Source organism: Phalacrocorax aristotelis, chromosome 11 (assembly GCF_949628215.1).
Source record: "Phalacrocorax aristotelis chromosome 11, bGulAri2.1, whole genome shotgun sequence".
NCBI lineage: Eukaryota > Metazoa > Chordata > Aves > Suliformes > Phalacrocoracidae > Phalacrocorax > Phalacrocorax aristotelis.
This window is the reverse complement of record NC_134286.1, coordinates 8,952,311-8,971,835: the sequence shown is the minus strand read 5'-3', so window position 1 is coordinate 8,971,835 and position 19,525 is coordinate 8,952,311. Positions and strand designations below refer to the sequence as shown.

At 40.4% G+C, this 19,525-nt stretch overlaps 1 long non-coding RNA gene across 1 annotated transcript; it reads left to right on the top strand.

Annotated features, from left to right (window-relative positions):
* The first annotated feature begins 10,614 nt into the window (after nt 1-10,614).
* On the top strand, nt 10,615-18,164 carry LOC142063255 (uncharacterized). Its single transcript, XR_012662701.1, has 4 exons — nt 10,615-11,361; nt 12,573-12,666; nt 14,567-14,668; nt 16,039-18,164. It is a non-coding gene; the product is annotated as an uncharacterized LOC142063255 (long non-coding RNA).
* Nucleotides 18,165-19,525: the final 1,361 nt, after the last annotated feature.

Genomic DNA, 19,525 nt, shown 5'->3' with positions numbered 1-19,525 from the left:
AGCCTGCAGCATGTTCTGTCATTAAATACAGTTTGTGATGCTGGGAAACTAATGCTTTACCTGAGATCTGACCTTGTCAAACAAAAGTGAAGAAGGCCGTAGAAGAACAGGTTAAATATTTAAGCAAAATGTTGGCAAAATGCTCCTATACAGTCTGCAAATTACAGCTGAGTCCCATTAGGAAAGGAGGTCCAGGGAACAGCTATGTCCCTGGGTGTCAGGAGGGTCTTGGTTTTGACTATTAAATCTTTTTAAAGAGCTTTTATGTATTTCTTCCTCAGCACTAATGGATTGTCCAGAAAGCTTTTCACACACGACCTACAAGGGGAATTATTCCTGGCCGCTAACAAGCCCAGCTACCAAAGCAGAGGTCAGCTGCAGGAAAAACCCTCTGCAGTCTGCTCAAAGGACTTGGTGAGTGATGAGATCATCTATCTCATTTGGGTTCTTGCATGGGAAACAGGAGGGAGTGCCAGGCTTTGTGTGATGGGGAACCAGATGGGAGCCTGTCATGGCACACAGCAGTGCCATGCCCAGATGCAAAGTACGCAGGGCCAGTTCAGCACCGGCTGCAGGAAAAGGGTGTTGCATCATTTCCATCACCTGCAGCAAGTGTGAGCCAGCACAGCAGGAAGCTGGCTTTCTGCTTGAGCAGGGAGGGGAAGCAGATGCACTGTAGCATTTTATGCCATCCATTTGTGGCTCTCTGTCCTCCAGTACCTCCAGATGCATTTCAAATTGCTCTGGCATTTGGGCTCTGCTCCCACTCTGCTAAATGAGTGCTAAGTCAGATCTGACTTGCAAGTCAGTTTTCAAAATTGGGCTAATTAATTACATTCTTAGCTACTTATATGGGAAATATGAGGAATATCAACTATTATATATTTTTTCTTGTAACATTGTACACTGTTTTCATTTTTCAGTGCAATTAATATTGAACTTGAGCAATCTTTCTGGAAGAAACTGAATATGACTGAATGTAAATTACTGGAAGAACTTCCAAATAATATTTTAGACCTCCATAATATCACGATAGCAGAAGGTTAGGCACCAGACACTTCATTGTAAAGGTCAGTGAATCAAAGTAAAAATAGTTATATGCAGATATTGCTTATGTTGGACATCTGAAGAACTGCAGCAATAAGGTTGCTTTATGTGTATCCTACTCACCTGGTCATCTTAAAAAGTGTTTTTAGCGTAGAAGAATTTTGCAGGTGCTTCAGAATTCTCTAGCTAGCACTTTGAAGACTTGTCTCAAATCCTACACTTAGCTTTAGAACTGAGTAAATAACCAATGAAATATGTGACAGGTTTTGCCTGACTATACTCTCTCTGTTACAACATCAAAGTAGTTAATAATATCTCATACACAAATCATTGTATGGAATGGAAAAGTTTGTGCTGTAATTCATGTAAGCTATAAGGTGACCTTTACCACCTGATTATATCTTTTTTGAAGATATGCCAAACAGCGCAAGTTGTTTGAATTGTGAAAAAAACAATACCATATCTTATCCACCTACTGAGCAGCAGCATCAAATAATAGATCATTGAAAGATATCTGCAGTTTCATACAGTCTGTCTGACTCCCAGGGTGTAAAACTCTGCTTCTATAAAAAAATTATAGAAGGATGATGAGATGATGAATGGCAAATACAACTTCTCAAACTATACCATTCAGAATTTGCTTTTGCCACTATATCAGTTAAGCAGCATTTGGGGAGAGGGGTGGTTCTTGTCTAATTTTGAACTCACAAATGCTTGTTAACATGACCAAAGTTAAAACTAAATATTATTTACAGATAATCTTTCTAATCCAAAAACAGGTGATAATATTTTTATGAAAAGTACATCGTTTTCTTCCTTTAAAATATAATCTGAGATATCCAGATTTTACTTGAAGTTTTTGCCAGTTTCATTGACATGTTGAGGGTTTATTGACTTATTCTTAGGACATAATTTTGTAATAGATCAGGAACATTACAGCCATGTGGAAAGAGAGGAGAAGCAGACTAGCTCCTTGCTTTAACACAGAGACACGTAGCTAGCTGTATAGCTTGACATATAGCTGTGCCACATAAATCATCTGTAATGTCTTTTTTTTTTCAGAGAATGCACAAGATGTTGTACAGCATATTTTACACCTCTTTCCAGATACAACACTGCACGTGGAAGAATTAGAAATCATTGCAAGTAAAATTTCTGATATCATAAAGCTTGTAGATATGAGCATGGCACTTGCAGAGACTATATTGTCTATACTAAACTATATTTTGCTGCAAGAAATAGAAGATCAGAACATTAGAAAAATGACCAATAGGTAAGTAAGATAACCTGCCCAGAAGTGGCTTCCTAAGCTAAAATGGCACCATGGAGTAATGAATTCAGTCTTTGAAAATATCACCACATGAATTAGCAATTTCTGTACTTGGATCTTAAACATGTTTGTGATTCTTAGCAGTAGGGATTGGTTATTGTGTTGTCAAAGGTGCTTTTACTGGAACTAGTTCAGCAGAAGTCACCATCACAGAGTTGTTCTCTATGGGTATCTCAGCCTGGAGGCAGATCAGGGAGACTGCCTAGCTGCCGTCTCGTCTCAGAGGTGATCTTTACAGCTCAGCAGTGAGGTCTCTCGGCAGGTCAGCCTGGCAACACGTATCTGTTCCACCAGCACACCAGGCTGGAGTGCTGTACCTGTGCTGATAAAGGTTTTTCAATCATAGCTATTCAATGTTAGGCTTCAAAATCTACAGTTAGGATCCTACGTCCATTATGTGATTCTCACGCATGCTAAAACTGAGGTTGCTAGATAACTGGAAAAACAGCTCTCTCCTTTGAGATCTTAAAGGTAACTCAACTACCTGTTTTTGAAATGTCTGGCTTCTGTTGCTGAGCAGAGAGAGCACTGTCCAGAAAGCTACTGCCAGCCTTTACAAAGGCAAATGCAAGTACACAGAGTTTACCCCTTTCTGGTTTTGGCAAGATAGCTTACCCACTTCTCACTGCACAGCCTCAGGCTCTGCCTAGGGAAGATTATGCTACTTTGCACTGACCAATCCAACACTAACGGACAGTGTAAGATATGAGGTATTCATCACACTAAAAAGTCTTTCAGCGTCTCTCGTTTTAAAGACTGTGTGTATCTGCAGTTTTTTGTTTCAATTAATGTAAAACAATAATAAGAAATACAAGAAATATTAAAGTGAGAAATATTAAAAGCAAGAAAAATCAACTTTCCACTTAAGTTCTAGGTGGGGCACAGACTACCTAACAGCCCAGTTTTTTATACTGGACAACCATGCATTGCCTTTTCAAGGAGAAGTAGCCAAAAATACCTTAGAAAATCTGCCGGAGAGAAAGCATGGAGTAGCATCGTGATCCTTTTGGCTGTATGCTCTCTCTTCAAAATCTACCACACTGCAGTGCGTGGAGTGGGGGCTGTGATAGCTGCCAGCACTCAACACCTCTGCCTGCTCAAATAGGCTGTGGGGTTTTTTAAGTGAAATATCCATTACTTCGAATTCTCCTCCCATGAAATGTAAGCTTTTGGGGACAAGGATGATACTTTAATAGGCCTTGGATTCCTGATCCTTAATGGAGATAGAGTTGGCATGTACAAGTTGTAATAATAATGTCTTTACAATTTTTGTGGACAGAAGAACCTTAGGTGTTTTAATTTTTGCATAAATCAGACCTCAAAAGATCATGACCACTGTGATGATACCTGACAAGTGCTAGCATGATAGCCACACGAGGCCTGTTGTGCTCCTTCTTTCAGGCCTCAGTAGAAACTTTGGATCCCAGATATTTTGAGGAAATTGAACTCCAGACTTTGCAGCTCTAGGGCAGCTGTGGCTGAAAGGATCCCATGGGTGTCCTTGTGTGGCTGGGACCGATGATGTGTGAAGATAACACCAGACCAAAGGAGGACAGGAAGGTTTTCCTTTAGTGCCTCAGGGCCAGCTGTCATACACATTTTCAATAATTATCCCTTCTTGCATACTCCTGAATAGCCTTAAGGGAGACCAAACAAGACATGGAGCTGTCTTTGACTCTTAATACCCATGAGCATTAAACAACCCTAATTTGCTGGTTCCTTCAGATTCCAGCCTCTTTCCTCTACTTAGGAAAACAACCCACTGAGAGCAGGGCCCAGAAAGCCTATGAAATCTCATCCTTGGAGATACCTAGAGCTTTACTGGATAACACCCTAAGCAAGCTGACCTACCTCTGAAGTATGCACTACCTGGGGGAGGTGGTGAGTTGAATGATGGACCTCCAGAGCTCCCTTGCAGACTAAATTATTCTGGCTCTGATATTTACCTGTGGGTACAATTAGATGATTGTAAATAATCAAATGAGCAGGTTTTACAAGTTACTGCCTTCCAGACGAAATGGACTATTTGACTGGGTGTGAATTTTGACTCAGGTCTTCCCAGAGCCACCTCATGTTGCCCCTGCAGGAGGGTATCTTCCACCTGCCAGAGTTTTGGCTTACGCAAACATGCTTGCCATCACCTGACCGTGTGCCAGACAAAATGCTATCTACCCCAAAATGGACCTATTCTGCTCTAGTGATTGTTCCTTGTGATCATAAATCATCTGATTGTCTCCTGACTGCATATTATGAAGCCAGATGAACATATCAAGAGATGTATCTTTTTTTTTTCTTGCTGTTGCTCCCACTAAAGTATCCTGAAGAAAACTGAGGAGATTGGCTATAAGGTGACTTACACAGAAAGAAATACGTCGGTCATAACCTCTTCCTTGGCTTTGTTGGTGACGCGTCCAGATCCCAGCATATTTGGAGGATTGGCCTTTGGTGTTACCTCGTACAACAGAGGGGTGGATCTCAAGGTGAGAGCAAAGTATCACCTCAGGGACCTTTGATTAAACAAGACAATCCTCTGCTGTTTTGTACCGTTGTGTATTTGGCCTGAGGAAGGCAGCTCTGAGCATGTCGTCTCTCTCCTCCAGATCAATCTTCAAGAAAACCCTTTCGAAAGGCCTTGACCTTGGTGTTTTTGCCAAAATCACTGAAGAAATTCCTAGGGATCAAGCACTCTGACCCAGATAAGCATTCAAAGATCCAGTTTAAGTTTTTTGGGACTACTTCACTCTTTGTGGTAACTATGACTCCTAACAAACGCTAACAGGGCAATAGTCGGTTCAGCTGTTCTTAGTGTGTACATAGCATCATCTGTTCTGGGCACATTTAGCATCAGTCTGATGGAGCACTAAGAAATGTGCAGGGAAAATGTACACGGGCAGCAAAACCTTCGCTGTAGCAACGATGCTACAAGAGGTATCTGTAGACATTAGGCTTTTTGCTCGTTTTCTGTAAGTGATGTTATTCAGTTCTGCTCTTCTGTAGGAAAAGAACATACCCTAATCTTCCTCTGGTAGTAAGCTCTTGCTGAAGGAATATGCATAGTACATGTCAAATATCATGAAAATAATCCCAAGATTTATGTTTCCATTGAAATAATAGCAGAACTGGTATGCAGCATTTAGGACTATTCTAGTATTTGCTATGTTTTCTTAATTCAGGGGGGTGGGTGAGTGTAATTAAAAAGGGAGACATCTCTTTTGGTATGAGGGAGCATACAGTGTGCTGAGCAATGCTTTTCACCCAAAAGAAGCATTCATAATTTTGTCTACTGTCTAATGAGCTTAATGATGTACAACTGGATGTTTTGATGTACTGAGATGATTATAGAGCTTTCTCAATCCAGCTGATGCATCTGAAACTCTGTTCTTCAGCTGATGTGGAGACTGTCCCTGAATTTGCAGCTAACTACATTTTGTAATGAAGTAGCAAGTAGCTAAATTACATCAGGCACAGTGTTTAGCTGATCACCATTTCCAAGAAATGCAATTTTAAAAAAATGGAAGCAGGGAAGAGCTTGGACTTTTTTTGCAGGCATGTATTTTCCCACTGCAGGATGACAGTTTAAAGAAGGAAAGGTTGAATTCTTACGTTGTGAGTGCCAGCATTGAAAACGCATCAGTTCAGTACCTTAATGAGCCTGTGACTATTACTCTTCAGCACATAGACCAAAATACGGTAGGATGTGTTCATTTCATCAGAGACATGTTGAAGTAAAGCCTATTTCACTTAGCCTGACAATAAACTGGCTTAAGTTTATTAACGAATAAGCTTAAAACATTTTGCTGCCTGACCTATCCATGATATATCAACCAAAACATTGACAGACCACACAGATCTCTGTTTTTAATTCCTGCAGATTAGTAAAGCTTGTATCTCCACTCTAAGTCCATGCTTAGCAGCAAGGGACATTTTCATTGTTTCCTTGTTTTGATCTGGACATTTTTTTTCAAGGAATAGTTTATTTTCCAAAATATGGCAGGTTTTGGATTTGACTGAAATGATTTGTAGTTGCTCCAAATTCAGCAAATTGTTTCAGTCACAAAAAGAGGTAAATTTTTTTAAAAAAATCAAAACATTGCATAGATGTTTTCAAAATTGATTTTCTTAATTTTGTTTCAAAATGATGTTCCAAAACAAAAATCTCTGTTAAATTATTTTTAAATGGGCATGGGTCAAAGTTGTTGACTGAGTCCCTCCTTAGCATTTTTGTGTTGCCAGCCTCCATATATTGCAATATATTGCAAATCCAGGGCAGAACAAAATTATTCAGTAAGATGAATTTGATTAAAGTTCAGGTTATTGGTAGCTTGGAAATGCTGCTTTTATGGCAATATGCTCTTTCCATTCAGTTCTAGCAAATAATATATACCCAGAAATTTCATCGAGATATTCCCTCTCTTCCGTCATTTTTACTTCACCAGGCCATCTGGCAACTCTCAGATTTTTTTTTTCCTCGACCTTTAAAAAATATCCTAATTAAATATTTAATAAGATATCATCCTAACCTACGTCTTTGGCTCTGTGCCTAATTATATTTGACAGTCTACAGAACACTCGTCTTAACAGCTTATCTGTTAGGGTGGCGTCCTGTAAACTCTGTGCTTTATTAAACTTTATTAATAATAAAAGAAAATGGATCTGTGCCTTGGGAAAGTTTGCTGCAGCATTATGAGTAATAAACTAGAATGTCCCCAAGAGAAAACATTGCATTGAATACCCATATAAATCTGTGCTTTATTTTGTCTTAGGTGTCTTCCCTGCCTGGTTTCAGAGAGAGAAAAGAAACGCTAAAATTCTAAATTAAAAGCTTTCTTGTGTTGAGAATTGTTTGTTATTATTATTGTATAAAATCTCAGGCTGTTATTGTAGGTCTTAGTCATAACTTTTGAATTTCACCAGTAATTTGATATGACATCTCAGATACCACGTGAAGCCAACGAGATTAGACATAGGAATCGGTCTAAACTGGACAACTTGTCAGTTTTTCTGCTGTCCTTAAAAGACTACAAGATACAGAAAGACTGGTAAAACTGAGAAAATCACTGACTCCTAGGACTTCCTTTGGCAAAGGGGAAGGTGAAAATTGGGACCCTCTGCTGCTTTTCCGTGCCGTGGATGAGATGGCCGATATCCCCGCTGGTTCCCAATGACCAAGTGTCCAATGGCCCCAGAGCTGCTGGCATCTCCAGTGACCTAGAGACCCTATGCAGCACCACCAGGCAAATAATCACAGAGATCACTGCTTTCTTGTCGAGCTGTAGACAGGAAATCAAATCAAACTGCCTGAGTTATAAACCCTGGTTACAGGCAAGACGCACCGTCTGCAAGTGCAGGCGGGGTACAGACGTACTGAATGTCACAGCCTCCTTTTTCTCCGCTTTCAGGGTAATGCAGCAGTGCACTGCGTCTTTTGGGACTTTCAGAAGAACAGTGAGTGCTATTTGCAGAGCTGCCACGCCTGCTCGGTCACCAGCCTCACAGAGCCTTTGGCTCCTTGACGTTGCAGTTTGAAACTCTCAGGCTGTCCTGTTGAATGTGTTGCTGGTTTCCATTGACGCTGACACCTCAGTAATCAGTGTTACTACTAGGGGACACGTGTCCGGCACTGTACAATGGTGCATCGACATGACTAGGGAAACTCAGTCTAAGAAAAAAGCAGAAATGCAATGAAATGTCAGATGACAGTTACTTCAGGGAAGTCGGTGGGGGCTCTGCTGTAGTCAAGTCTTGAATATGGCTCAGATAGTCAACAGACGTGGAAAGATAAGTGTGTATTGGGTTAACTCAGAACACGTGGGAAAGGTTTTTCTCTGCAATTATTGGTGTTAGAATATATATATATTTTTAAAATCAGAAGCTTAGCTTCTGAATACATCATACACGCCACATAAGTAGGGTCATAAATTTAATCTTACCAGGGAAGATCTGGCTTTTTCAGTGCTACACCCTGCCTAAACAAATCCTCTGCCCTGTAAATATTTCTTGCCTTCTGTGTTTCCATACCCTGCAGTGTAATCTAGACCAGCACACTTTTCCTTATCTTCCTGCTTTCTCTGTGCACAGGCATGTAAATGACTTTAAATGGTTCTTCATTCCACTTAAGAATTTCATCCAAGTTTTGAGGTTCTCAGGCATCTATATAAGATGTGTTCCTGTGTGAAATCTCACTTGCGTGCTGCTAAATGACCCTGCAATCTGTACTAACTTGAGCTCATATTCACACATTCTGCCTGCTGCAGAGCTATAAATGACTGAGCATGACTAACTCCACTTAAAAATCCCTTTTTCTCTATTACACAGATGGACTGGGTGGTTGGAATACATCAGGGTGTGAAATGGAATATACAGATATGAATTACACAATCTGTTTTTGTAACCATCTTACCCATTTTGGAGTCCTACTGGTAAGTACTCTGTGAATCATCTCCAAATAAGTCCCATGGCACTAAACAAAGCCATCACTAGTTTTGGGGAGAGATGGGAAATTCATATCTATACAACCTGTTAGAGATCTGCAATTTTGCCAAAATCAGTAATAACAAACAAAACAGTTATGATCATTTTTATGGTATAAAGTCCTCTAAATGTCACTTGCTGCAAGGCAAATTCATTTTACAGATGTAGTTTGTACTTTGCAAAGTAACTTAATCAACATTAATGGGTTATTTGCTGCATTGGAAATATTGTGTTAGATTTATTACCTGCCAGTGGCAACTACTGACATCACATCTTTCTGAAAGTTTTATGTATGCTTCATCAGAGAGGAAAGTTTAATATAAATATGGGCGATCTCATTATCATCTCTTATTTCTCTGTAATACAGAGAAAACTGCCTCTAAAAGTTGAATGTCAAAAAATGAGTTGACTGCCTGAGAATGGGCTGCAATAAATGCAAAGTGTTAGGCAAGCTGGGAGCGAACGGAGTAGGTTAAAGTTGTCTAATCCCAGTAGGGTGCAACCTACACGATGTGGTAAGGCCAACCCTTTGCCTTCAGATGCTTGCCCAGCTTCCCCTAGAGGTCAGCATTACCCTGCTGAAAGCCCTCCCTGGAAGTAAAAATGTGACTTCTACAGGAAGGAATTTAGATGTTACAGATTTCAGACAACTTGCAAAAGTTTCCATTCAAGCAGAGAGAATTCAGTCTGATATGAAGATCACACCTCTTCTGCACTGCCTCTTTAGTAATCAGCACAGTTACAAAGATTTAACAGCACCATCGATGGCACGTCAGAGATACAGGTTACTAGGCTGAAGGTTGAATTTCACCAAACAGAAGAGAAACTGTGGCAGGGAACAACAAAATGCTCTCCATATTGCTCCTGGCAGCAGCTGTGGATCAGCAGGGCCCAGCCTCCCAGCTGATTTTTGCAGGGGGATGCTTTCTGGGCGTGGAGGACCCTCCCATGCTCCGAGACATTTAGCAGGTTTGTGCAGTTCCCAGGAGTGGCAGCTGCCATTGAAACGAAGTAGAGTTTCTCCTACAAAGTGAGCTCCCAGTGGAATAATTTTGGCAAGATCCTGGAATCCTTGTTGAGTTTGTGGTTCCTGAAGTACAGCTTTTCTAGCTTCACAGCTTATTACTGGATACTTTAAATACTGTGTATTTTTGCTAGTTTGGATATTCTGTAGGACTATAAAATAACATAAAAATATTAATGGAAACCCTCCAAAAGTAGCAGTAAGCCAAAGAGAAATTGATTTCTTTATCAATGTGAAAATGTGGGAAGCAATTTTTTTTTAATCTGTTATGGCAAACAACTGTGATTCTTTATCTTGTAACATAGGACTTGTCCCGGACAGCGACAGGTACCACACATGATCATATATTAACTCTGATAAGCTATGCAGGATGTGGTGCTGCTTCTCTTTTTTTGGGTATAACACTGGTGACATATCTAGCCCTTGAGTAAGTCTGATCCTTTTTCTTATATCACTTTTAATATTTTAGCAATAATGAATTTGCCGCAACTATCAGAATGTTTGGTAATATTTGATGCTGTGATGGATAGGAGGAAAGACTGAGAGCTGACAGTATAAATATTGCTTTGACCTGTGACTGTGGTGCAATAAGAGGGATTCAAATACTCATGCTTCAATACAAGCACTACTTTGAACTGTTCAGCAACTTCTATGTTCCTAAATTTCTGTCATTTCATAAACTTACCCACAGACATGGGTAAGATTTCACATGAAGAGTCTGGAATATTCCCTGTGTATAGACTGTACATTGGATGACATCAATAGTAAAATAGGGAAACTTTTCTCTTTTGATCTTGGTCTTTCTTGTGTTTTGTCCTTTTGGACAGGTTTCATTTTATGCTGTATGTGCCAGTAGCTCCTGGCACAATGGGACCCTAGTCTTAGGCAACTTTGGGTGCTTTCATAATCCAGTAATATTGCAATAACAATAATATTTGATGCAGTAGTAAAAAAGATGATGCTAAGTCTGTCTCTCCTCCACCAAGTGTGAAAAACCTAGCAGGTCTCCATGTATATAGAAGCTCTGCTTTTTCAGGCTGGGAGATCTGCTTCAAAAACACACCAGTGATTTGATATAAAACACTAAGGTAGACACAACTTACATGACAGAAAGCCAATTTATAAAATGCTGAATACACATTTGTACTACTTTGCATTAGTGAATGTACCCAGCACAACTCACGCAGTGATAACCGTGTGGACTTTCCCCTTCTTTCTAGAAAGCTGCGTAGAGACAATCCTTCAAAACTCCTGCTCAGTCTTGGTGCTGCACTGCTGATACTCAACATGGTCTTCCTCATCAACTCCTGCCTGTCCTCATTCAACCATCTGGGTCTCTGTATCACTGTGGCTGTGCTCCTTCACTACTTCTTGCTTGCAGCTTTCACATGGATGTGCCTGGAGTCTGTTCGCTTTTACTTGGCTTTTGTCAAAGTTTTCAATGTTTATGTCCCAAAGTACATCCTAAAATGCTCCATTGCTGGCTGGGGTGAGTAAACAGATTTCTTTTCCACTTCTATGCTTGTTGACTTCTCTAAGATAGGGGCATATTTGCAAAAGTAAGTTAGGACACTGAGCTAGTAGAGATGTGGAGCATGCCCTAAGCTGTGAGGATGGATTTCTTCCCCCAGGCAGGTTCAGCTTAAGCTTCTTCTGTCCAGGGAAACATTAGCAGAAAGCGCCTCTTGTTTCCCGCACAGAGTCCTATGCAAGGAAAGGCAAAAGTGGGCATAAAAGAACTGCTTTCCCTACCCATTCTGTTCTCTACAGGAATGATTTATCATGGTACCTCATGTCAGTGGGTGTGCCTGAGGAAGTATGAGCTGCCCACAGCCTTCATCCCTGCATTGGTGTTGCTCAGAGGTGATTTTCATCATCTCCTCCAGGCCTTGTGTCCTTAGCTGCTGTTCTATGCACAATTCCCCTGTGCAGGGTGGTTTTGGCTTTTGTTTATAGCTCTTCTGAGGACTTCACTGATTCACCTTTCCTTCAGTGTTGTTTGGGAAAAACAACAAAAAGGACCATAAATGCTGGCTCAGCTGTTAGAAAAGGTGTTATCAGAGGCACTGACCCAGAGCAGGATTTGGTCTGTACTTTCTGCATTGCTGTTAGATGCTGTTTTAAAGGGGTTTTTAGGTTTTTGAATAGTATGCAGTGTATCATCATCTCTATCCTTAGATTTAATGTCACACATAATTGTTCTCAGGGGCAGCCGTCTGCAGTGGCGTTGTTGGCAGTGGTCACTCTCAACAGAGAAGCCTGAACTGAAAGAAATATGGGAAATGGGAAATGAATGGAAGGACTGTTAAAACACTGTCTGCAAAATGTCTGTCTCTATCAGATCTTAACGCAAAGTGCTGTGGTCTGCTTAACATTTGACACTGTGCTTTTTGTAATAATCAGTTGGGTTTATTTTACCAGATTGGTTTGCTTCTGGAGATGTTTGAACACTCGCAAACATTTTGCAAACACAGATATTTTTATGCGTACTCATTTGTAATTTACATAAATAAGGAGATTAAACCTGCTATGCCACCTATTTAATTACCCTCGTTTCAGAAGGAGCTTCAGGGGTAGAGTTCGATCCCAAGATGTACGTCTGCTATAATTACTCATCAGGGATTATCTGACATCTTTCCATATTCTCCATTTTATCTTTTTAATCTAAATATCTCTTTTTCCCCTTGCCTTCCATATTAGGAATACCAGCTGTTGTAATTACTGTTGTGCTCATTATAAATAGAGACTTCTATGGCAATGGATCACATTCTGAGAGCAATCCATTCAGCAATTTGTGAGTATAATACTTTAAGCCTTTTGATGATCCCCAGCTTATTGTAAAGATAGGAGAAATAACCAGAAGGCAACAACTTCTCTTGCTTTTGTCTTTACTCCCCCATCTTAACCCTCTCCTTTTAGGGGTTCTGGTTCGGAGGATCATTTTGGATGTATGGCTGCTACATGGAGTAACCCTCATGTCAGTGGACTGGGCTTGAGGACAGGGAGGGTTTCTGCCAGTCAACTCCATTTTTACTTTCTGGAAAATCTCTTTCTTTACATGACATTAACTCAGTCTGATGGGACATTTGTATATGCTCCTGCATGTTCTAGATTTCCAGTAAAACCTAAAGGCAGAATAATTGTTCTAGTGTTTTACATGTTTGCTTCTGTTTTTTTTAATGTCAGTTCACCTCCCTGTCTCTTCATCATGTCAAATTAAATCATCTCAACCACCTCCCTTTTCCAGTGAGAAAACACTGCATTCTTTCATCCTTTTTCAAAAGGGTTTTATAGCAAAGGATGCTTCCATTTCCCCCCCTGCTTTCTGTTTAGCACAATCTGATCTCTTGGCGGTGAAGATTAAATGGAATATTTTAATTCTATACCATCAGAGGGACAACTCACACCTGTGACACCTCAGAGGGAAAATTGTTACCCATTTTTAGCAAAAAGGCAGCAAAACTCACTAGCTGCTGTCTGAGGAAAAGCTAATCAGTGCTCATCTTCTGCTCTACTATTATTTAGACTCCTAATTAAGTCATATTTAGCTCAGTTTTTCTAAGGCAGTGTGTCTTTTTGTGTATACCTTATTAAGTTATGAAACAATTGTCAGGCTTATCTGAATTTGGCAGAAATGTTAAAGTCTCGAAGTTATTGAATTTCTATAACATCCATAAAAAACTCAAGTGGAGAGATTCTGTGAATATCTTTACTGGGGGAACGTAATGGGCATTAAGGAATGCCCTTTACTAGGTATTGGAGCACCATACGGGAGACTTATCCTGGATACCAGACTTCATTAGCTTCACTGATCACAAAACTCCATATTAAATACATACATCCCTTTCTTGCAGTTGCTGGATTTAAGAGAACATAGTGTTTTACATCTCCGTTGTGGCCTATGTCTTCTTAATCTTTTTGACAAATACAGCCATGTTCATCACTGTTCTCCTGCAAATCCACTCTGAAATCAAGGACACAAAAGAGATCCAGATTCTGTAAATGGGGTTTTCTCCAAGACCTCAAAAGTGCTTTCAGCCTGATGTTCCTTTTGGGCTTAACTTGGGGCTCTGTCTTTTTTACCTGGGGAGCAGTGAGGATATTTTTCTTGTATCTCTTCAGCATTTTTAACACCTTGCAAGGTAATTTCTGAAAGGAGTACTGCTCTAAATACAACAGTTTAGGACTGTGGAATAGGAATAAATCTGTAACATTGTGTAATTCAAGCATGGGGGAAGAGGAGTGCTCATGTAGCTTTTGTGTTACACTGTTTAGCTATTTCAATAGGAAAGCTCCATTGCAGTGGGATGACAGTGTTGTTTAGATAGCATTGCTGTGATAGATACACTATTAAAGACAGGAATTCGTGCCTTTGAAACATGGGTCTAAATAAATGCATTTTTTCAGGAGCTGGCATAATACTTTTCATCTGGGCATAAAAATAGTTGATAGAATCTACAGTGACTTGCAGATTATTCTTATACCAAGTGTGCAGCAAGCTCTTCCCATTCCCCTTTCCTATGCACAGACGACTCAGTGCACTTATGGGCCAACATGATGCTGGCCCAGGGACCACCTCTCTGCCCACACATAACACACTGGTAACTGAGTGGCATACAAAAAGTTTAGCAAAGGGAGAGGCAGGTTGGAGAATCCACCGGAAAACCTGTGAATTTCTCTTCTTACTTCTTTAGGGTTCTTTATCTTTGTGTTTCACTGCTTAATGAAGGAAGAAGTAGTGAAGCAGTGCCGAGTACATTTTTGCTGGGGAAGATTTCGTCTCAGTAATTATTCTGGTAAGCACTGAGGGGTTTTGCTTAGCTTGACTCATAAGTCTTTGCCTGCTACTGGTGTCACTTTTGTTCTACATTAAGAAATAAGGCTCCCCTCAGTAGCCTTTCTGCATGGCATTGCATAATTGTTCTTTAATAAGTCTTTATCCTCTTCCATTAACTACTTATATGATATGATGATGGGGTGCCAGCATGCAGTAAAAAACATAGATTTCCAAAAAAGATTTCTGCTTGGTCTCTAATTCTGTTCTCACGTGCTATTCAGTGTTCCCTTATGTGAGCTATGTTTTTGGTGGCCTTCCAGTCTTCATAAAGCTGAATTCAGAAACTTACTCAGGATATTGGACATACTAGTAGCTATTTTTCATGCACGGGAACTGGGTTTGCTCAGCCGGGGAAGAAGAAAGGAGTTGTAATTGCTGTACTTGTCTGTCTGAGGGGAAGACAGGCTCCTTTCAGAGGTGCACAGCAAGAAGACGAGGCAATGGACACAAGTAATAGCTATGGAATTTCCCATTAAATATGAAGAAAAACATTCTTTACAATGAGGGTAGTTAACTAGTTGACAGTGGCCCAGAGAGGCAGTGGCGAGAGTTACCTGAGCAACCTGATCCAACTTAGGGCAGGAGTTTGGAGTGAAGACTCCCAAAAGTCCCTTCCAACTTAAATGATTCTAAGATTCTGCTATCTACCGGCTCGGCAAGAAATAACATGTGCTGTGGCTTATTCTGGGATATTACACTGACATAATTTTTCACAGAAATCTGGGAGAACTGAATAACTGAATAACTTCAGTACCTCTATGTGTCTATCAAAATTAGTTGACATAAAGAATGGGTATAACCAAGGAGAAGCTAAGTCAGCTGAGTCTTCAGGAAGCCAGCCTGAAAATCCCCTATGAACATATATGTCCTGTACACAGTAGTCCTGTGCACTGTGTGCTGCCAAGGAAGATGTAGCTTTCCATTTGCAGAGGGGGAATTCAGCTCTAAGTAGCGCATAAAGTATTCTCCCTTGAGCATGGGGCAGCTCGATGATGTACCATACAATAAGGGTAATGCTGACATTCCTCTCCTTTGTGAACCTCCTGTCTTCTTCGGCATGATTTTATTCAAATTGGTATTACTGGTTTGGGTCCCTAAAGGGGAAATAGAAGACTGAATTGCTGGTATCCAGCCCCACCTGCACAAGCGTGACACAGCTAGCAGAAAAATTAACTGCAGGAATTGTGCATTGTGCTTCACAGCGTCCAGGCCTGTACAAGGATGGCACAAGAAGCAAGAACAGACCTTTCTCCTCCCTGATCTCTAGTAGTTTGAGATGTGACACACATACAGAATTTCATCCCTGTGCCTTCCACTCTCTGATTTCAGACTGGAGTGTGTCAGATGCAACTGCTGGATCTACACCAAGGCGTTCAAACCACAGATCATCATCCCAGGCTTTGTGGAGTCTAAATTCTGATGGAACAAGCTCAAGTTTCAATGGTTCAGATTTTCTCCCCAGGACTTCTCTAGATATAAATTTTAGGATCGGGAAGAAAAACAGTGGGTAGTCTGTAGAGTAGAATGCAATAGGTTCCATATGGTGACTGTCAAATCCCAACCAATGGAAATAAATAGGAAACCTTTCACTGCTTTGTCTATGCCAGACCTAATCTGGGGGTTTAATGGCTGTGTTACAGACGGCTTTTGCTGTAACAAGGGAAGTAGAAAAGCTCTTCAGATCCTGGTATGGCTCTTTTCCAAAAGGAAGGGAACTCTCTGCTCAGCCTCCACCTCAGGCACCTAGGAGATATTCTACCCTGGGCCGGCTGGCTGTCATTGTCACGGGACCTACTTCCAGTTAGGGAGCACTATAGTCTGTCTCATGCATTCCTGAAAGAGCAAGGATCTTGGGGATTACAGGAAGCTGAACAGGACCTGCTGTCAGCCTGTTTAGTCCAGAAGAATCCCAGCAAGAGATTTTGCCTTCCAAGATGGAAAAATCATTGCAGACCTATATTCTGAAAAGGGGATGCCTTTCTAGGAATTCTGACCTAAGCGTGAAACAATCCAGGCTGTTTTTGGAAACACACTGATTTCTGTTATCTCTCCAAAGACAATAAATCAGTGAGTTCTGCAGAGACAGGTTTCCTTCTAAATAGATTAAACCAAATTTTAATAATGGAAAATTTGCCCTAATTCTTTTCCATAGCTGAAGCTCATTACAAATCGAGTGCTGTACCTCCAGAAGATAGTGAGACCAAACACCCTTGTTCAGGAAGATTACTCCTCATGGATACAGGGCTGCGCTACCCACAGAAAATAAGATTTTTTAATTGATACTGAATTTGTTTTCTTCTGATTATCTAATGATGATTCTTTTTTGTTGCATGTAGAAATAAACATTGGTCTAAATAATTACTTTTAATGTACCATTATCGCTCTGAACACAATTACAGAGCTAAATCATCCCATGATTCAACTCTCTAGGCTTTAGTGGAGTGGCAGTTTTGATCACATAAGGATTTGGTCCTCCTGTGTTTCCAAGATTAGCCCTCATGTTAAACAGAGACTTAAAACATTCTTTTCCTCATCATTAGCCCTTGTCATAGTCTGTCCTCTTTTTTTTCTCTCTCTACACCCTCCTGCCATCCCTCTCCTCCCTTCTTCATCTGATACTTATCCTTAGAACCTGATATCCATAATACTGAGTTTCAGGTCATGTTTTTGAGCCTGTTAGCTGTCTCAGGCACGGACATCTAGGCTCCTCAATCATTATCTTTCCTTACTTTTTCTGAGATAGACTTTGATAAATTTATACATTAAGAAATTGGACTCAGCTTTCCCAGATATTCCTTTCAGTTGTATGTTTTTATTTTCAGACATGCTGGCACTGATTACTTGGATTTAGATCTCTAAAGAGATGTAGAGGCGTGTTTAAATGTTTGAAAATGTTGCCCAGTACCTTCAAATGGAATGTGGGAACCAGAAATTCCCACCTCTAATGGGTATCCATGTCTACAAGAAAGGGTTCAGATTACTTCTCCTGCAAAAAACCAGACCAATAGCAGATAAATCCTAACATCTTTGGGGGTGGTGCTTAAGAAGTTCACCCCTTTAGTAATACTTTGTTGTGAATACAGCAGGAGGTAAACTCCATAACATCACAAGAGAGACTTACCTTTCCTCTCCTACTGAAGAGGGGCTTTCTTTCAACAGATGTGTTTGAACTGGTAACTTGCCTGCTCAACCAAACCCTAGTTTCCATTTTGAATGCCTTTTTCTGTATCATTCAAGTAAAGATATTTTGACGATTGCTAATACAGTAAAATACTAACCTGTACCAATGACAAAGAAGTAAAAAAAATAAAACGGAATGATGTCTTAGAGCGGGTATGTACGATAGGAAATACAAAAGGTTCTTTCATTTTGTGAATAACTCCCACACAGCAATTAGTAGAAAAAGATGAGTATTTCAATGTACAGTAGCTACAGCCAGCCTATTTGAAATTAGACAGATCACCTTCAGTTCCTTGGCTTTCTGGGAGAATTGTTAGCATTAAAAACATGCCAACAAGTTCCACCTCGTACCCACTCATTTGTAACTGGAAATTGCTTTCAATGAAAAAGAAATTTAATATAAAATATAGTTCAATATGTTGGACCCTTGAACTATCATTCTCTGCTTGTATTCTTTATTTTCATTAGTAAACTCTTTGTTCCACAATCTGCTGCTGAATACATGGTGCAGCATGCTAAAGCTGTGCCTGCCTCCCCTTACACCCCTAATCTGGCTGCTGCACACCCCAGGAGGGTCCTGTGAGGGTAAGGAAGGCAGCTGTGAAGGTCTTCAGAGGAACTGGAGCTTTAGTCATCCTTGGAGTCCCTTTTACATCAGTTTGTCTCTGCTATGACGTCGGTAAGTCTTGGTGGATGGACCCTGTTTCCTTCTCTCCACCCTTTGACCCTCACTGTCCTCCTTTGTGCAGCAATTCCGTCTGCATACACTTTATGTACAGAAGGTAAGAGACTTAAATTTAGACTAGACATTAGGTAACTGTTTCTAATTTTAAGGACTAAGTGGTCTAGAGTGCACATGGAATTGCCATCATAGTGGATCTTAAAACACACTCATAGTGGTAAGACCAATATCTGCCAGAATTGGTATAAGTAAAGCTGATTTTTCCTTAGGGCAATGAATGGACTGGAAGACCTGTTGAAAGTCCTCCCAACTCTATTTTCTAATATTGTAATTGAAAATAAATAGGCAGCAAAAGAGGATCAATATGAGAGCAACATGAGACTGGCCTTGTCTCCTGCATACCGTACTTGTTTTATTTCATTCCTGATAAAAGACAAAATGTACCTCAATTTTCTAAAGTTTTTGCTAAATGCCCTCATAACATTATTGAATGATTAGGAGCAACAAAGATTTGGATAAAAGCTGGACAAGCAGTGACAAAAGTGCTGGAACCCTTAAGGCTTATCAGGCTGCCATGGCTGGAAATGCCATTTCTTGGGCAGATCCATCAGCGTGTTTCCTGCTTTGGAGGTGTAACTGTGGGAAGAAGAGCAAGCTGCACGGCGTGGAGCCATGTCAGTTCTCCATTCTTGCTATTAATTTTTTTTTCTATTCAAAAATCAAAATCTGGAAGTAAATTTTTAAAAACCTGTCAACTTGCTTATGTAAAATGCAGAGAGCTATTTGTTCTGGGAAGGTGGTTAGCTCACTTCCACTCTCCATGATATGCCTCATGGCTTTTCCAGCTAAACAGTGTATCATTTATGTTTCAAGAATGGCATTGTTTAGATTGTCAGCCGGAATGAAGATGTGTAATTTTCTTTGGGCTGAAATAATATCTTCTGTGCCGGTACC